Raw genomic sequence first — 16266 nt, 5'->3', positions numbered from 1 at the left:
GGCTACTTCCTAAATGAATACAAAAAGGTTTTACAATAAGACCAGTGAGATCAAAATGCACACCAAGACTATAAATCAACAAAATTCACTTACATCCAATGGCTGACCAGTGGCTTTTCTTTAAAAGCACCAAACATTTAATTACAGTCCCTAGTGGACAGGGGGACACACAATAAAAGCCTGATCCAGTACCCTTTGCAGTCACTCAATGGGAGTGTTTCCCTCAATTTCAATTGACTTTAGATCGAGGTCTAAAACCATTATTTACAGCTGGCACTCTTGTTTGCAGCCTCAGCAGAAAGGCTAAGAATTGAATGTTTACTTGCTCACCTTCAGGGCTAGTCCTTCCAGATCACAGCAGGGTGGAGATCCCCCACCTCCCTTAACTGCAACTGCTATGCTGTACTTGCTGCAAAGATTTAGAACTGCAGAGTTCTCAACACAGCATCTTTTAAAAGCACCCTGGGGGAGATTTTCAAAGGCACAAAGGGCAATTAGGCAGCAAACTCCCACTGATTTTCAACATGAGTTGGGCACCTCTCTCCCCCAGCTGTACCTTTGAAAACTGCCCTTGAAATTCAGTTAAAGGTTAAAAAAAACCTCATCATTTTATTGCTCTGAATCTTGGTGAACTGTAGTAAAACTTAGGTAAGGCACTGGTGACAACCATGTTTTATGTAAACTGGAGATGACACACAGGAGTATTTGATGAAATTTAATCTTTTTTAAACTTACTTTACAAATCACTTGTTAGGCTGAATTTCCTGAACCATCTATTTAAAGTCTGACTGCATTGCAAATGTGTGACATACAGATGACATCAAGTCCTTCACTTTCCTAAAAGGTTAATTATAGGTTTTATAATATGACAAAAATCATTAGAGTAAACTTTATTTTAAAAGCACTTATGGGAGCAATAAGCAATTATAAATTTTTAAAAACAAATGACAAAGTATTCCATGACAGGCATTAAAGCCCCTTTTCCCCAGGAACAAAAAGAGCCAGACCTAGGCTAAGAACAAATAAGAACATCTTACTATGTGCTCTCAAGCTGGTTAGACCCTGGTGAACCATCAAGAAGAATGAATGTACAAGCAATGACTCAGTCAAGAAAGCCTTGCCTCTGCTGATGGTACTGAAAAACAGACAGTGGCAGAAAGAGACTGCTAACTGATCTAAACTGCCATTGTAATACAGTATAGGAGGAGAGTTGATCTCCAAGATGATAATCAGGTGTGGGCAATTTTTTTTTCTTTTTGTTCTTTAATAGTGTTAGATGGAATCCTGTGGATGAGAATGAATTGACTTTAAAGAGGTGAACAGCAATTTCAGCAACTGTGGCAGGTCTAAATGTCTAGATGTTAACAGGGCATATTGGGGCATTGCTGAAAGAGGGCAGAGCTAAGGTTGCACTGTGCATTTCCTGGCTTTCAGAAATTTGAATTTTGCTCAACTCAATGTTCTGCAAGGGGACAACATAACATTAGCAACCTTAACTCTGCATTAACAAAAATAGGTTTTTTTGCCATTGAATTTCCTAGTTTTCCAAATAGGAAAAATGTGTGTTATGTCATTTAGGCAGGTGTACATATCATATCCCACAACTGAATACCAAGTCACCCAGCCCACTCCCCACACATCAGCTAGGCCCCACTGGCCCTGCTTTAGCATATCTCCCCTGACATGCTGTTAACCTATTCAATGTGTTCCCCCCTCCAACCTGCTCCCACTACTGGCAGTTTCTGATCTATGCAAGCTCAGTTTGGTTTGTTGTAGCTAGCGTACAATGACCATGCTGAGAATAAAAAACCTTAATAAGCCTCATGGGGGTGACTTCCTTTTTGCTGGTCCCCTTAGTGAATCACTCTCTCCATTTACACATGCTGTTGGATAATATCAGGAACTAGAAAAATATACTTTCCATTACTGCAGTATACAAAACAGTAGCTGAACACCACCAGCCTACTGAGGGTAACAGTGTGAATATGCAATTTAGGGTGAACTGCAAGAGTTTTGCTAAAAATAAACATGTTTCCGAAGTTTGTTGGGTTCTCTCATATTTGCGGTACTTGCCTTTTTGAGTTATGTCAAAGGGGCCTACAGCATATAGAGGGGCACCCTTTTTAGGTACATACATCTATATATTTTTATACTTTAAAGAAGATTAAAGAAAATAATTTGTCCCTACAACTACCTCACTCTGAACTGCATGCTGATCCATTTTCCTGCAGAGTAGACAGTCATCACTGACAAAAATGTAGGAAAATCCAGAGTATTTAAGCAGTATTTAAATAGCACCCTAAAGTAATGTGTTTTTAAACTATCTTCACTGATCTTCCCTCTAAGCAAAGTAGTTGGGGCCTGATCCTATATTCTTTGCACATCCTAAACTCCACTAATTTTAATGGGAGTTCAGAGTGCCCACAGAATGCAGTTTAAGATCCTGATATATTGTGTGGAAAACTCCCAAACTCCAGCTAGCCATATGCCTTTGTTAAACCTTTAATCTAGATGATCAGTAACCTCGAGGGTCAGGTCTTCTGCTTTAGCTCAACTTTAAAGCTTCATGGCTTTAATGCAGCATTGTGAAAGCAGACGCTTTAACATTGGAGGAGGATGAACATTCACCGGCCTTTAAAAGGATTATTCATTCTACACCGTTACATGGTTTTGGTTTTTTAGAAATGTCCATTTAAAAAAAAAGACTTTAAAAAGCTAAATCACAGTCCAAGATTTTTTAGGGGTGTGGGGCTGCAAGGAGCAGTGGTGATGAGGAAATCAGTCACATCACATGTTTGCTATTAAGTTTCATACGCTTTATGGTATGGGAGCACTGGCAGCGCCCACATCTTTGGCCTCATCAGGGATTATGTACCAGAGTACATGATGTTCTGAGTCACTTTAATAAATAGTAACTGGCATCAGGTCATTCTGCCTTCTCCTGGAGTGGCTTAAGTCTCTGTAGTTCATTGTGTCTTCTAACCAAGGTTTTTCATAATTTTAAATTCTCAGTTGATTTTAATTAAGCTCTCCCTAGGGGGCTCATGAGATGGGCAAGTTTTTAATTTATTTAATACAACCTACTTTGCAACTGCTCGGTGGGCAGAATGGTTAATGAAGTCAATGGGCACTCCATACATAAAACAGATGCAAAACTGGGCCCATAATAAATAAGCAGATTTTTTTTTCCTTCCCGAAGTACTCTCAGCCCTACAGCATTTGCATTGCTACTTTCTATCTTGAACCCACCTTCATTGACTCTGCCTATTCTACCACAAGCAAAAATATTCACAATACATTAAAATCTTAATCTCAAGTATAAAATACATAAGGTAACAAACATACCGAAAGAAAAGCTAGACCCAAGTTCTACAACAGCATTCCTGGCTTCTGGGGCACTCTGCTGTGACACTTAAAATTCTGCAGCTGCTTCATTTAAAATATTCAAGGCAGTATGATTGGGAAGAAGCAAGTGAATTAAAAATAAAGATGAACTGTGAAATAAGTACAGTAGCCCTTGTTCTACATATACCCCATAACTGTGTATTGACCATGCATAATGGAATTATAGAACTTGTCAGATAAGGAAGTTAGGCATTTCTGGCAACCAACTAGGAGACAACTAGGGATTTCAACATCAAAGAAAGCTGTTTGGGATTGCTGAATAAGTGGGATAAGCTGGCTATTTCTGCTAAAAATGACCAGCAATGAAATAGTGAAGAACATCAGCATTTTATGTCATTAGGTTTTGGAGTTAAAGCATCCATTGGGCTCAGTGAGGAAGTGTGTCTTCTTTACATGTACCATTTCAAGTTCAGTGTCTTCTCACTCTATGTCAGTACTGCATGGGTTTACTTTCAGTGCAAGTTACTTTCATAACCATGTGTGAAGAATGATAAATGAAAGCTTAGATTCTGGAGCACAATTTTGTAACCACAGCTAGAGTTCACAAAGTTCTGTGGCTACAGAACCACAGAATATAGGGGCCCTAACTTGTAAATTTTAAGGCACTTGGAAGAGAGGAAGGTGATCAGGAACAGTCAACATGGATTCACAAAGGGAAAGTCATGCCTGACCAACCTGATTGCTTTCTATGAAGAGGTGACTGGCTCTGTGGATATGGGGAAAGCGGCGGACGTGATATACCTTGACTTTAGCAAAGCTTCTGATATGGTCTTTCACAGTATTCTTATCAGCAAGTTAAAAAAGTATGGGTTGGATGAAGGGACTATAAAATGGATAGAGAACTGGCTAGAGCATAGGGCTCAACGAGTAGTGATCAATGGCTCCATGTCTAGCTGGCAGCCGGTCACAAGCGGAGTGCCCCAGGTCCTGGGGCCGGTTTTGTTCAGCATCTTCATTAATGATCTGGAAGATGGGGTAGATTGCACCCTCAGCAAGTTTGCGGATGACACTAAGATGGGGGGAGTGGTAGATACCCTGGAAGGTAGGGATAGGACACAGAAGGACCTAAACAAACTGGAGGATTGGGCCAAAAGAAATCTGATGAGGTTCAACAAGGACAAGTGCAGAGTCCTGCACTTAGGATGGAAGAATCCAATGCACAGCTACAGACTGGGGACCGACGAGCTAGGCAGCAGTTCTGCAGAAAAGGACCTGGGGGTAACAGTGGATAAGAAGCTGGATATGAGTCAGCAGTGTGCCCTGGTTGCCAAGAAGGTTAATAGCATATTGGGCTGCATTAGTAGGAGCACTGCCAGCAGATTACGGGAAGTGATCTTTCCCCTCTATTCGGCATTGGTGAGGCCGCATTTGGAGTATTGTGTCCAGTTTTGGGCCCCCCACTACAAAAAGGATGTGGAGAAGTTGGAGAGAGTCCAGTAGAGGGCAACAAAAATGATTAGGAGGCTGGAGCACAAGACGTATGAGGAGAGGCTGAGGGAACTAGGCTTGTTTAGCCTGCAGAAGAGAAGAATGAGGGGGGATTTGATAGCAGCCTTTAACTCCCTGAAAGGGGGTTCCAGGGAGGATGGGGCTAGGCTGTTCTCAGTGGTGGCAGACGACAGAACAAGGCGCAACGGTCTCAAGTTGAAAGGGGGGGGAGGTCTAGGTTGGACATTAGGAAACAGTTTTTCACTAGGAGGGTGGTGAAGCACTGGAATGGGTTAACTAGGGAGGTGGTAGAATCTCCATCTTTAGAGGTTTTTAAGCTGCGGCTTGACAAAACCCTCGCTGGGATTATTTAACTGAGATTAGTCCTGCTTTGATCAGGGGTTGGACTAGATGACCTCCTGAGGTCCCTTCCAACTCTATGATTCTATGAATTTTTGAAGTGTTTAACAATAGTTTCATTCTATTTCTATAAATTCACTTGCACAGAGCATTCTGTCTTTAGCTGTTATGACAGCAGCTAATTCAATCGATAGATATATGAAGAACTCATGCCTTTTTGTGTGATTTCCTTGCATGGCTGCTCAACGTTGACTTACATATATGGAAGCAGACAATCAGTGTGTATACAGAGAGATACAGCACATTCTAGATTTCTTGAGTGTTTGAGAATTAACTACATTCTGAGTTAAAATAAACTCCAATTGGTTCTGAAATGGAAAATGCTGAACTGAAGTGCTCTTTGATTGATTAATTGTAAGCATATTATGTGGCTTGATCAAGTTGGGAACCTGTACTAGACATGCACAAAGTTAACTGTAAATGGAAAGTCTCTGGGTTTTACTACAGTGAATTTGAATTTGAGCATTTCTCAAAGTTTACTTACATAAATCCTATGTTGCAGATCCCCAGAAGGCCTCTGTCCCTATTTCTTTGAATTGGAAGTTACAAATAGATTGTATTCCGCCCCCCCTTTTTTTTTGCGGGGGGGGGGGGGAGAGAAGGGGAGAAGAGGAAGGGAAGATAACTTGAAAATCATCCCTCTACTTATTGGGAATTGATGGTCTCACTCTTCTATGCCTTTTTCTCCAATGTGTTGCAAAGGCAGAAGATTCTTTCCCATCTTGAAGGATACCTAGTTTGGAAAAATCTGGTCAAGGTACAAAATAGTTTGGCTTCTGAGGGCACTGATAATGCTATTTTAGGAACTTATGTAAAGCAAGACTTATGTTTAAAAAAACCCAAAACACGTTCACCACGTGATATTCAGAGCAAAAAAAGCCCATCAAGTTGAGGTGTGGGGTTAAAGTGTAGGATACAAAGGCCTCCGCTCCACCACCCAAACGAACAGAAGCACTTTTCAGGTCTCATTTAAAATTTGTGTTTTCCTTTTAGTGTTCCACACAATGTACACGAGTAGCAACTCACGGGGGTATTGCATGCAACAGGTCTAATCCCTGGTTTAGAAACATCCAGCAGAAGTGCTGCAGCAATATACTGCAGCTCTTCACCCCCTGCAGGTTGCCATCAGTGTAAGACTGGCAACAGCTTTTAATATATTTTTGAGGCATCTTGGTGCATAAGCAGCATGAGCAGTCCTCCTGACAGAAAATGGCCAATGAGACTCAGTGGCTGCCAGCAGCATCAAGACTAACTGAGGCCCCACACCCAACCCTTCACCACAACCCCTGCGGTTAAAACATGGGGGTCATGTCGCCCCCCTTCCCCTACCAAGCGCAATAGGTGGGCTGGTGCTCTCCATAGAAATTTTGGCCCCTTTAGGCCCCAACACCCTCCTGAAAGCAGAGACTCAGTACCAGTAATTGCTAGGGTAAAGCAGCAGATACCAGAGCCTGTCCCTAGCCTCCCCTCACCTCCAAAGAGCAACATCTTGAAGAGCAAATATTTCCAGCATCTCCCCCTCCTCTCCATTCCAGTGGGCAGCACCCGTGGTTACAATATAGGACTGCTGAGCTGTTGGTGAAATCAGTAGATTCATAAGTGTGTGTGGTTAGAGGAGACTGTGGTAAAAGGTAGGTGCTGGTCGCATATTTACAGCCCCAGACCATGATGACATGTGGCATCTGCCCCCCAGTGCTTGCAGAGACTTACCCCATGCCCCCCAGACAATAGAGAGTGCAAAAATCTTCAGTGACTTGGTGGCCTGACAGGCCAAGTGGGGCAAGCACATAAAGGAGACAGAGGAAAGGGAGGTGCCACTGTCTGGAGGAAGCTGTGAGGGCAATAGTTCTAACACAAAGTAGGGGGAGTTGAGGAGCCTAGACAGATAGGGAAGCAAGAAAAAAAAATCTTGAATTAAAATGCAGAGAGGGTGGGGGAAGGGTCATTGCTACCATGGAGTGAACAGCAGCACGGGTCAAGGGAGCACAGAGGTTATGGTTTAAAGAGGTGTTTTTGTTTTTGCAAAAGTGAATCATGGGTAGAGTCTTGTGTGGATACAAAAATGTGGATCAGCATCTGCAAGAATCAATTTATATCTGACCTGCCATCCGCAGTTTATCTTGTCTAGGACATTCACACCCACACCGCACCTGCAGCCCTAGGGCCCCAATCAGGTGTTCAGGAGTCCACCCCTGGGGCTCCCACGGAACAGCGAAGGGGCAGCGTGCCCCCACCCTTGGATCTCAAAGTCAGGGAAGCAGCCTCAAAGGCTAAAAGCTACAGACAACTGCTTCTCCGCCTTGGGGAGCTGCATCCAATCCACCATCTGCAAAAAAGGCCCATGGATATGAAGCAGATATCTGTGGATTTGCAGGGCTCTAAATCATGGGGAAAAAATTAAATGCAACCAAACCATGACATTGTGCGCATATAAGAACCAACTGATAACACAAAAAAAGTAAAGCAGAGGGAGAGAGAGAAATCAACTGTCAAGAGAACCACCACCACTAGTTTAAACAGCAGATTGTAAAGGAGTCAAGAAAAATAAAAACTGCTCATCTGATGAAGTTTTGGGACAACACGACACTGACTTTTTGGAGCTTCTCCTTGATTTTTAAGCTCAATTTTTTCCCTTCTAATATAAACAGTTTTCCTTACCACCTTGGACAAATTTACTTCCTCTGTTACAGCAAACTATCCTTAAGCTTATAACTACTTCCAGCTGTGAAAAGTCAGATGACAGAAATACTAACAGAGTATTAGGAGACCACAGCTCTAGCCACAGAAATGCTGTCATTTTCCCCACCTTAAAGAATGTCACTGCTGACAAACTTAGATTACTACCATCATGAGGGGGTTCCAGGCCCATTACAAATTTAAAACATTAGGATATCTGGCTAGTTATTTGTTTTATTGAAATATTTGATATAAAGGCTGGAACTGCAGAACCAGTCTCAGTTCACTGTCCCACACAAGAAAAAACCATGGTTCAATAAGAGACAGCAGGCCTAAGATCAGCAGCAGCTAGGATACTGTGAAATCATCCTCTAGCTGGAGGATCCTATAATACCTAGGCACAATAAGTAAGATTCCAGAAAGTCATATTTTCATTTTGAGTTTGGTTATGCTAAAAATTAACTTTTTTTAAAAAGTGAGAGGTGTGGCATTGCTTTAGGGTCTGATCAACCTTTAAGCAGATACTGTTCAAGCCCTATAGATATGCTTTATTTTTTTATTTCTATTCACAACAACAAAGGTGCTAATTTAGGTAACAGGGCATGTGTAATTCTGCAATATCAGCATGCACTGAGTACACTGTGAAATGAAGTCAAGTGCCTCCAGCTCCCTAGAAGTACTATAAGATAGTATATTTATTAGAGCGCAATAATAATTAGATTTTAAATGAGTTAATAAAACCAAATTCATGGCCACAGCTGAAAGAAGTGCATGTATGTTTTCTTGAAGTTTGATCTCCAGGGAAACTGCCCTAAAAACCTTAGTTCACACTGTCTTTGATCGTGTGTGTACACATCTAGATCAGAGGGAGAGGGAAAAAGGATTCAGGGAGATAGTATTTGACGTATTTTTGCTAAGAAATTTTCATATTAAAGCAATGACCCCAATCATGCCTCAATGACAGGGCCCCCACATGGGGGGGAAAAAAGGGCACACTTTACCAGGGCCCGGAGGAACCAGCCCAGGCTGCAACCCCCATTATCCTGAGGAAAAAATTGAGGCTCAATTGTAGATCATACCTGAGGATATTTATAGAAACATATTTCCCTGTATCTATTGTCCAGATCTTGTGAGATTTGCAAATCTTGGAGATTTGTAACACGGGAGAGGGTCCGTGTTACAAGTTTGTACTGGGCCCGAAAAAATTATGCTTGGGCCCTGCTTATTGAGGCCATATTTACAACATTAAGTGTAAAAATTATGTTCCCCCTTGACAGCTTTCAAGATCGTGTCTGTTAAGAGTATCCAAACAGTTCTCTGATAGAAAATCTTAAAATAATGGCCCTGAGTAAACACCATTTAGCTTAAATTAGTGTAGTAATAAGAAAAATGAACTGCAAATAAATAAATACATACATACATAAAGCATTCATAATCCTGCAGCATATAACATGATGCTAACAAAGCAAGTGCTTGCAGAATAGTTAGGCTTGGCAGAATTCATTTTTTAAACTATTATAATTTCAACAGATATACTTTTCAAGCAATTCTTATTGATTTAAATTTTCACAATTGCAGGAAGTTAAATTAGTTTAACTCTCCAGTAATGTCAGACATTGTGAGCCAAGTTTGTAACCATTAACCCAAATAATCATCACATATCAAATTATACAAAGTAAAGATCCTTAAATCAAAGTCTAATATTGACATGTACTGACAAAAATCTAATCCTTCCAAGCCTAAAAACAGATTTCCAAACCAGGAAGCGTATACTAAGGAATGATCTAATTGCACATTAAAAACTGTTAAGACATGCTCCAATTACACACACTTCTAAAGTTATTTGACCTGAACAGTTAGATAATCAATTAAAATAACTGCAGGTATTTGTATTTTTGGTTATAAGAACATGGGTGCTTATATCTGAATGTGAAGCCATTTAATACACTTAACAATCCCTTCCACCAGAGCACAGGTTAATAATAAACAGTGTCAGAAATCATGCAATACTACCACAACTTGCAAAACATATCTGAATCCTTAAAGTTTAAAGAAGTTTTTAGATGACCAGATGGAAAAAAATTTCCCCCGTTTACAAGAAGGGTGTTACATAAGATGTTGATGCAACAAAGTGGTGAATTTGCTTAATGTTTTATAAGAATGCTGTGTGTGCCTTAGTTTACCCTATGTACTGCATGTATAAAGAGGTGGTGGGAAAAGGTGTTTGTTGTTGCAGAGAGCCCGGTGTGACCTCAGCTAGCACCCTGTACCCAAGTAGCCTGGATGCTTTGTAACTTAGCAACTGATGGCCGAAAAACTCACCCTATCTTAGGAGCCACATGGTTTTGACCAGTGGGAGAACCAAGGGCTGAAGAGACATCAAGTGCTCTGTTTGCCCGAGAAAGAAGACAAAGCATGGAGGAGGGGTCTTGAAGGTGAGGTGTTTTTCCAGTGGCTCACGGTATGAGTGATCGCTTCTGGACTGAGGACAAAGTAGCCTGAGCTCCCCTGGACAGAGCTGAGACTTTCTATGCTCATGGCTCCTTAGAACTTTCAGTGTTCCAGACGTTCAATAAATCCTTCTGTTTTACACTGTCTGAGAGTCACTCCAGTCTAGAGATCAGGGTTGCACTGCTCCTTCTGAGTGTGGAGGCCCCCAGGGGGTCCAGAGCAAATGGACTCACTGGGAGGGGGGGGGCTCAGAGAGAGAGAGACAGACATGCTGAAGCTCAGAGGTGCAGTTCCAGGAGATGGTGGAGCCTATGGCTTAGTCCTCTAGAGAGTATGACTTCCAAGGAGGGCTGTCACATTGAGAGGGGTAACTTTAGGGACCGTATGGAGCAGAGAGCACTGACCCTGTGATTCCGTGACAAGTGTTTCATAAGATGTCAAGAATGAAGGAATACAAGACACCACCAGAAAATTATTGAAAGCATGGAACAGAAATTAAGTCAACAGGAAGGGAATTAGAGAAATATATAATAAAGGGACCTGTGTATTATTTAAAGTTCTTGTTTACTACTTGGGTTTATACAAAAGCCTAGAATGTCAGCGTGCACAGTAGTCCCATAACATATTTAAAACATTTTCAATAGAACTAAGAATAAATATGTATGTAAAAGTCATCTTAGCCATTTTGTTTTTGTTATATTTTTATTTATATAGTTTTGAACTATGGTTATCAAAGTTAATATATTACAATCTTAGTTTTAAATGGAAGTATATTGGATATTAAACCCACTGTATCCTCAAACATCCAACATATTTCCACTTACTAAAAACTAGATGATCTGATACCTAAAGATATTTGTTACTAGTTTTTATGTATTGGGTAAATTCACATATTGTCTTGGAACAAATCCATTTGTGTGCTAGACTCATGAAGGCAGATTGTTCTTGTATAAGTGGTCTAGATAATCCTAATTTCCTTGAAATTTCTGGTTCTTCAAGTAAACTGCACTTGGCAACTGGTTCTTTGAGTAACTGCACCCACTTATGGTGTCCACATTCCCCAGAATAGCAATTCAGAACGTTTTCTCTAGCAGAGTTCAATAGGAATCATGCATGCACTCCCTCATGTCCCCCTGCCCCTGGCCCCTCCCCCACCCATGGGAAGAAAGGATACAGCAACCTCAACCTTCACTCAAAGCCTTCCAACCACTTTAGACAATGAGTTGGAACATGTTTCTAACTCTACTATTCTTGTTCCTGAGAACTTAGACTGGAGGTTAGCAGTTTGTTTATAGTTAGTTACTTGTTACTGTTTCAGTTAGCAGCAGGTCAGCAGGAAAAAAAGTGCAGTTTATGGTAGAACCTAAATCTCCAGGTTTTAAGTCATGCCTGTTCTGGGGATGGAGGGGAATATTCCCCTCACTGATACCAAGACACTAAAGGCATACATTATGGCTGAGGAACATCTAGTTATCCCAGATATCTGTGCTATCTGCATGTCATTCAAGAAGTGCACAAAGGGAGACGCAGTCCAAACTGAAGCTCTTCCCTCATGGAAAAAAAAACCCCAATCTGATCAGAGACAGAAGCTTCCTCCTTTCTTAGGCATCCTTCCGACACTCCTGTCACAGTTGTGACACCAACTCAGGGGCAAGGAAGCAGCTGAGCCAGACTCGGGAAGATCCCTTGAAGATTTCATATAATTTCAAAACCAGGGAATTTTGGCCTCAGTCTGTTTTCCCAGATATAGGAAAGTTCAAAATTCTTTTCAGATTCTGAACACCAGAGGCCTTCTGAACAATTTAGAAAAAGTTATAGATATTAAAAGAAGTCAGCTCCATTACCTTCTTCTGTAGCTACTCAGTTGGAATCAGATTTGATTTAATGGTTGAGGATCTTGTACTAATCTACAAGGATTGTCACACTTTGGTTCCTGTCTTATCTTATTTCCTGAAGGCTTGGATGGCAGACTGATGGGTCCTTTAAGTAAGCAAGGACTGTTATGCCATCCAATTTCAAACCTTTGCTTCCTTACCACCCCACTTTCCAGTCCCTTTTCAGGGATTATTTCTCATGAGAATGCCATATGCCAGGAGATAGATGACCTTATCAAGCTAGGAGCATTAGAATTAGTACATCAGAAAGACTTCTATTTTCTTTATTTCCTCATACCAAAAAAAGGTGGCTGGCATCCAATTTTAGATCTCAGAAACCTTAAATTTATTCAACACACCAAGTTCCACATGGTAACTCTCGCTTCGATTATCCCAGCACTAGATACCATGGATTAGTTCATTATCCTCAATTTACAGGACATTTTCATGTGCAAGTGAACCCACAAATGCTATGTTTTATGGCTCTGGGGAGTCATTATCCATTCTGGGTACTTCCTTTCAGAATGTCATTGACACTGACGGCATTTATGCAGCACCTGTCAGTGCTAGCAGCTCATTTATGCATACATAATCTTATCTGATACATAATCTTATTTATGCATGTTTAATCTTATCTGAACAACTGGCTTGTACTGGGGAAGTCATGAATGCAAGTCATAGTGGTTGCAAGCAAAGTAATTAATTTATTTTCATCCCTGGATTTTAGGATCAACATAAAGTCACATCTGGATCTGTCCCAGTCTATAGAAGAGCTCCGATGAATTCTAGATTCAATAGCAGTAAGAGCATTCTACCCATTGGACATATTTCAAATTAAAAAAAAAAAAATCTTATCCTTCACTTCTATACATACCCTCTGCTTACAATAAGAAAGTGTTTTAGGCACATGGCTTCATATACTTTTGTAACCTCAATTGTCAGATGATGTCTCAGACCATTTCAAGCATGGATCAACTCAACTTATAACCAGCACTCCATGATATGTCATTAAAAGCACTCATTCCTGATCAAATCCGGAGCCTTGATGGAATGGTGGATGACAAAGGGAAACGTATGTGTGGGAATTCCATTTGCTTCTCCAGTCATGTCCAAAACTCTGATAACCAATTTATCCAAATTAGGCTGGGATGCACATGTAGATTACTTTCATGCTTATGGCCTCTGGTCATGTCTAGAATCCATAATTCACATAAACATAGAATTAAAAGCAGTGATTAGCTTTCAAAGCCTTTTTGCCTGTCAAAAAGGACTCTTCAATCCAAGTTTTCCATAGATAATGCCACAGTCTCATACTACATAAACAGACAAGGTGTGAGATCAAGTCATCTTTGTCAAGAAGCCACAGAACTTTCAGAATGGTGTACTCAGAAGCGCATCAGTCTGACAGCTCTTCACCTCCTAGGAGAGAAAAATGGTACTGTGTACTCACAAAGCAGGCAAACATCCTTGTTTCACAAATGGGAAATGAAAATTTTTCTACTAAACCAAGTCTTCTGAGAGTGGGGAATTCCCCAAATAGACTTGTTTGCATGGGATCAAAACAGGGAATATCCAGCTTTTTGTTCTTGAGCAGAAAGGAGTCCAGCATCCTTGGCAGATGCTTTCACAATTTGTTGATCACACTATTTGATATATGCTTTCCCTCCATATCCACTGATTCCAAGGATGTTATAGAAAATAAGAGATGAGAAGGCTTGAGTAATACTGGTGGCTCTGTGTTGACATCACTCGCATTAAGTCTGAGAACCAAAGCTGGTGTCAAGTCATCAGTCACTATAATACCAGTTCAGAAAAACATGCTCTCTCAGAATTACTGTCTAACAGGAGTGGCCAAATTGCAGCTCATGAGCCACATGCGGCTCTTTTATAGTTCAAGTGTAGCTCGTGGCACCCCCCACATCCCCACTCTCTGCCTACCAGATTGTGTGTGGGTGTGTGGGGGGGAATATCAGGGCTTCTGCCCTGCAGCAGGGTGGTGGGATTAGGGGCCTTAGCTCTGCGAGGTGACCCAGGAGGTGCCACCCCACAAGGCAGAAGCCTCGAGCCCTGGCAGGCACCGCCCCATGGGGCAGGTTGTAAGTGTCTTGTGGCTCTCGAACTTCTGAAGATTACTGTATGTGGCTCAGAGTGTCAATAAGTTTGGCCACCCCTCATCTAATTCTTCATCTAGTCCCAGCATCTTTATATTTCACAGTCTGGATGTCCGCAGTGGACAGAATGTTTCTTCAGAGGTCCAAAGTATTCTTCGTCAGAGAAGAAAGTTATCCACTAGGACTATGTACACGGCCAAATGGAAACATTTTCCATGAGCAAAGACTAATGCTTGTGTTCCACATTAGTGTTCCATTCCAATTATTTTAGATTACTTATCTTTAAAGCATTCAGAACTGTTTATTGCTTCGGTCAGAGTACACATGGTAGCGACTTCCACATTCTGTCCTCCAGCAGAGGGAAGTTGAGTTTTTTCTTCACTTATCAGTGAACAGATTTATGAGAGTATAATGTTTTTTCTCCTGCAAGAAAGATCACTCTAACATGGGACTTAAACCTAGTGCGGTCCTCAGTAATGGACCCCTCTCCCCACCACTTCGAAACTCTATCGAATTATCCAATTCATCTGCTATTAATGGAAGTGGAATTACTAGTGGCAATTACATCAGCTTGTAGAATAAGCATGTTACAAGCCTTAGTGATAAATCCCTCCTACAGTTTTTCATATGGATAGAGTAACTATGCAATCACATCTGTCTTTCTATTCCAAAAAGTGAGGTCAGACTCTTATCAATTAATTCACTTACCAGTTTTCTTTCAGAAACTTTACTTGTCATTGGCTGAATCTAAATTGCATACTCTAGATCTGAGAAAAATCATTATGTTATCTGGACAGAACTAAACCTTTTTGTAAAACTGCAAGACATTGTAGCTTATGGTAACAAATCTACAGGGATAGATATTTCATTGCGGAGACTTTCAAAATCACTGTCCAATTGTATCAGGACTACTTATGATAATAAGAGCCCTTTGATGAATATCAGAATTCATTCCACTAGAGCACAAGCTGCACAGATAGCATATTTAAGTCAAGATTCATTATTGAAAATACGTAGAGCTGCTACTTGGTCTTCAGCTCATATGTTTACAAAACATTATTCATTAGCCACTGTGTCAAGCCCTGACATCTGTTTTGGAAGGACAGTTTTTAGATAATTTCTAGCTCCCACCTCACTGAAGAATGACGCTGGCTAATCACTATGAGTGGGATCCACATATGCAGTAATTCAAAGAACAGTTTTTAGTAACTGTGGTTGTTCAAGGTGTACTGGTTCACCTGGACACTAAGTGGGAAACATGTGCAGAACATCTTGAAACAGCACAATTACTGTAATGTAAGTAACTGTTTTTTTCATTATTAATTTCAGTAACCAGAGCAAGAACATAACCCTCTGACTAAGATCCTCATGCCAATAAATCCTCTACTCAGCCTGAAATCAATTTAGAAAGAAAAATCAAGGGCCTTTTCATAATGCACTTATTATGCCGTAAGTTTAAAAACCAGAGGCACTCCTAAGAATTTTAATGCCAGATTTTTCTGGTTCTCATATGAGGTGTTAAGCTCTAACATCCGTACAGTAACATGCCATGAAGTTCAAATATTTCCTGCCTTTGACTCCCTAAACATACGGCATATATTTTGCCATTTACAGCTCTTTAACTATGAAGTGACACTTATTTCTTTGTTTTATACCCTCTGTAATTCCATTTTAGAAGTTTTTTAAGCCTCTCTTTCCAATACCTTCAGATGCAGACAGGAAACAAACTGGTGACATACTAATGGTATGAAAGGGGCTCCTCCAGTTAAATGTGCCAGTTTTTTCCTGTCTCCCTAGAGGTGGATATTATGTTCTGCCCAGTTCTGTTAGTGGTCCCCTCATTTATTTTTTCTAATCATAATCTCCAGTAAGAACACTTGACTGTGGTTATTTTTCTTTAT

General features: G+C 40.8%; 1 protein-coding gene across 2 annotated transcripts in view; it reads right to left on the bottom strand.

The window, feature by feature from the left end:
• RIC8B (RIC8 guanine nucleotide exchange factor B) overlaps nt 1-16266 on the bottom strand; it is a 61888-nt gene that overhangs the window by 40222 nt on the left and 5400 nt on the right. The window lies entirely within an intron of this gene.

Source organism: Emydura macquarii, unplaced genomic scaffold (genome assembly GCF_026122565.2).
Source record: "Emydura macquarii macquarii isolate MOO-44397 ecotype Brisbane River unplaced genomic scaffold, CSIRO-AGI_Emac_v2 contig_2205, whole genome shotgun sequence".
Classification (NCBI taxonomy): Eukaryota; Metazoa; Chordata; order Testudines; family Chelidae; genus Emydura; species Emydura macquarii.
The sequence above is the reverse complement of the archived record's forward strand: the minus strand, read 5'-3'. Positions and strand labels throughout refer to the sequence as shown.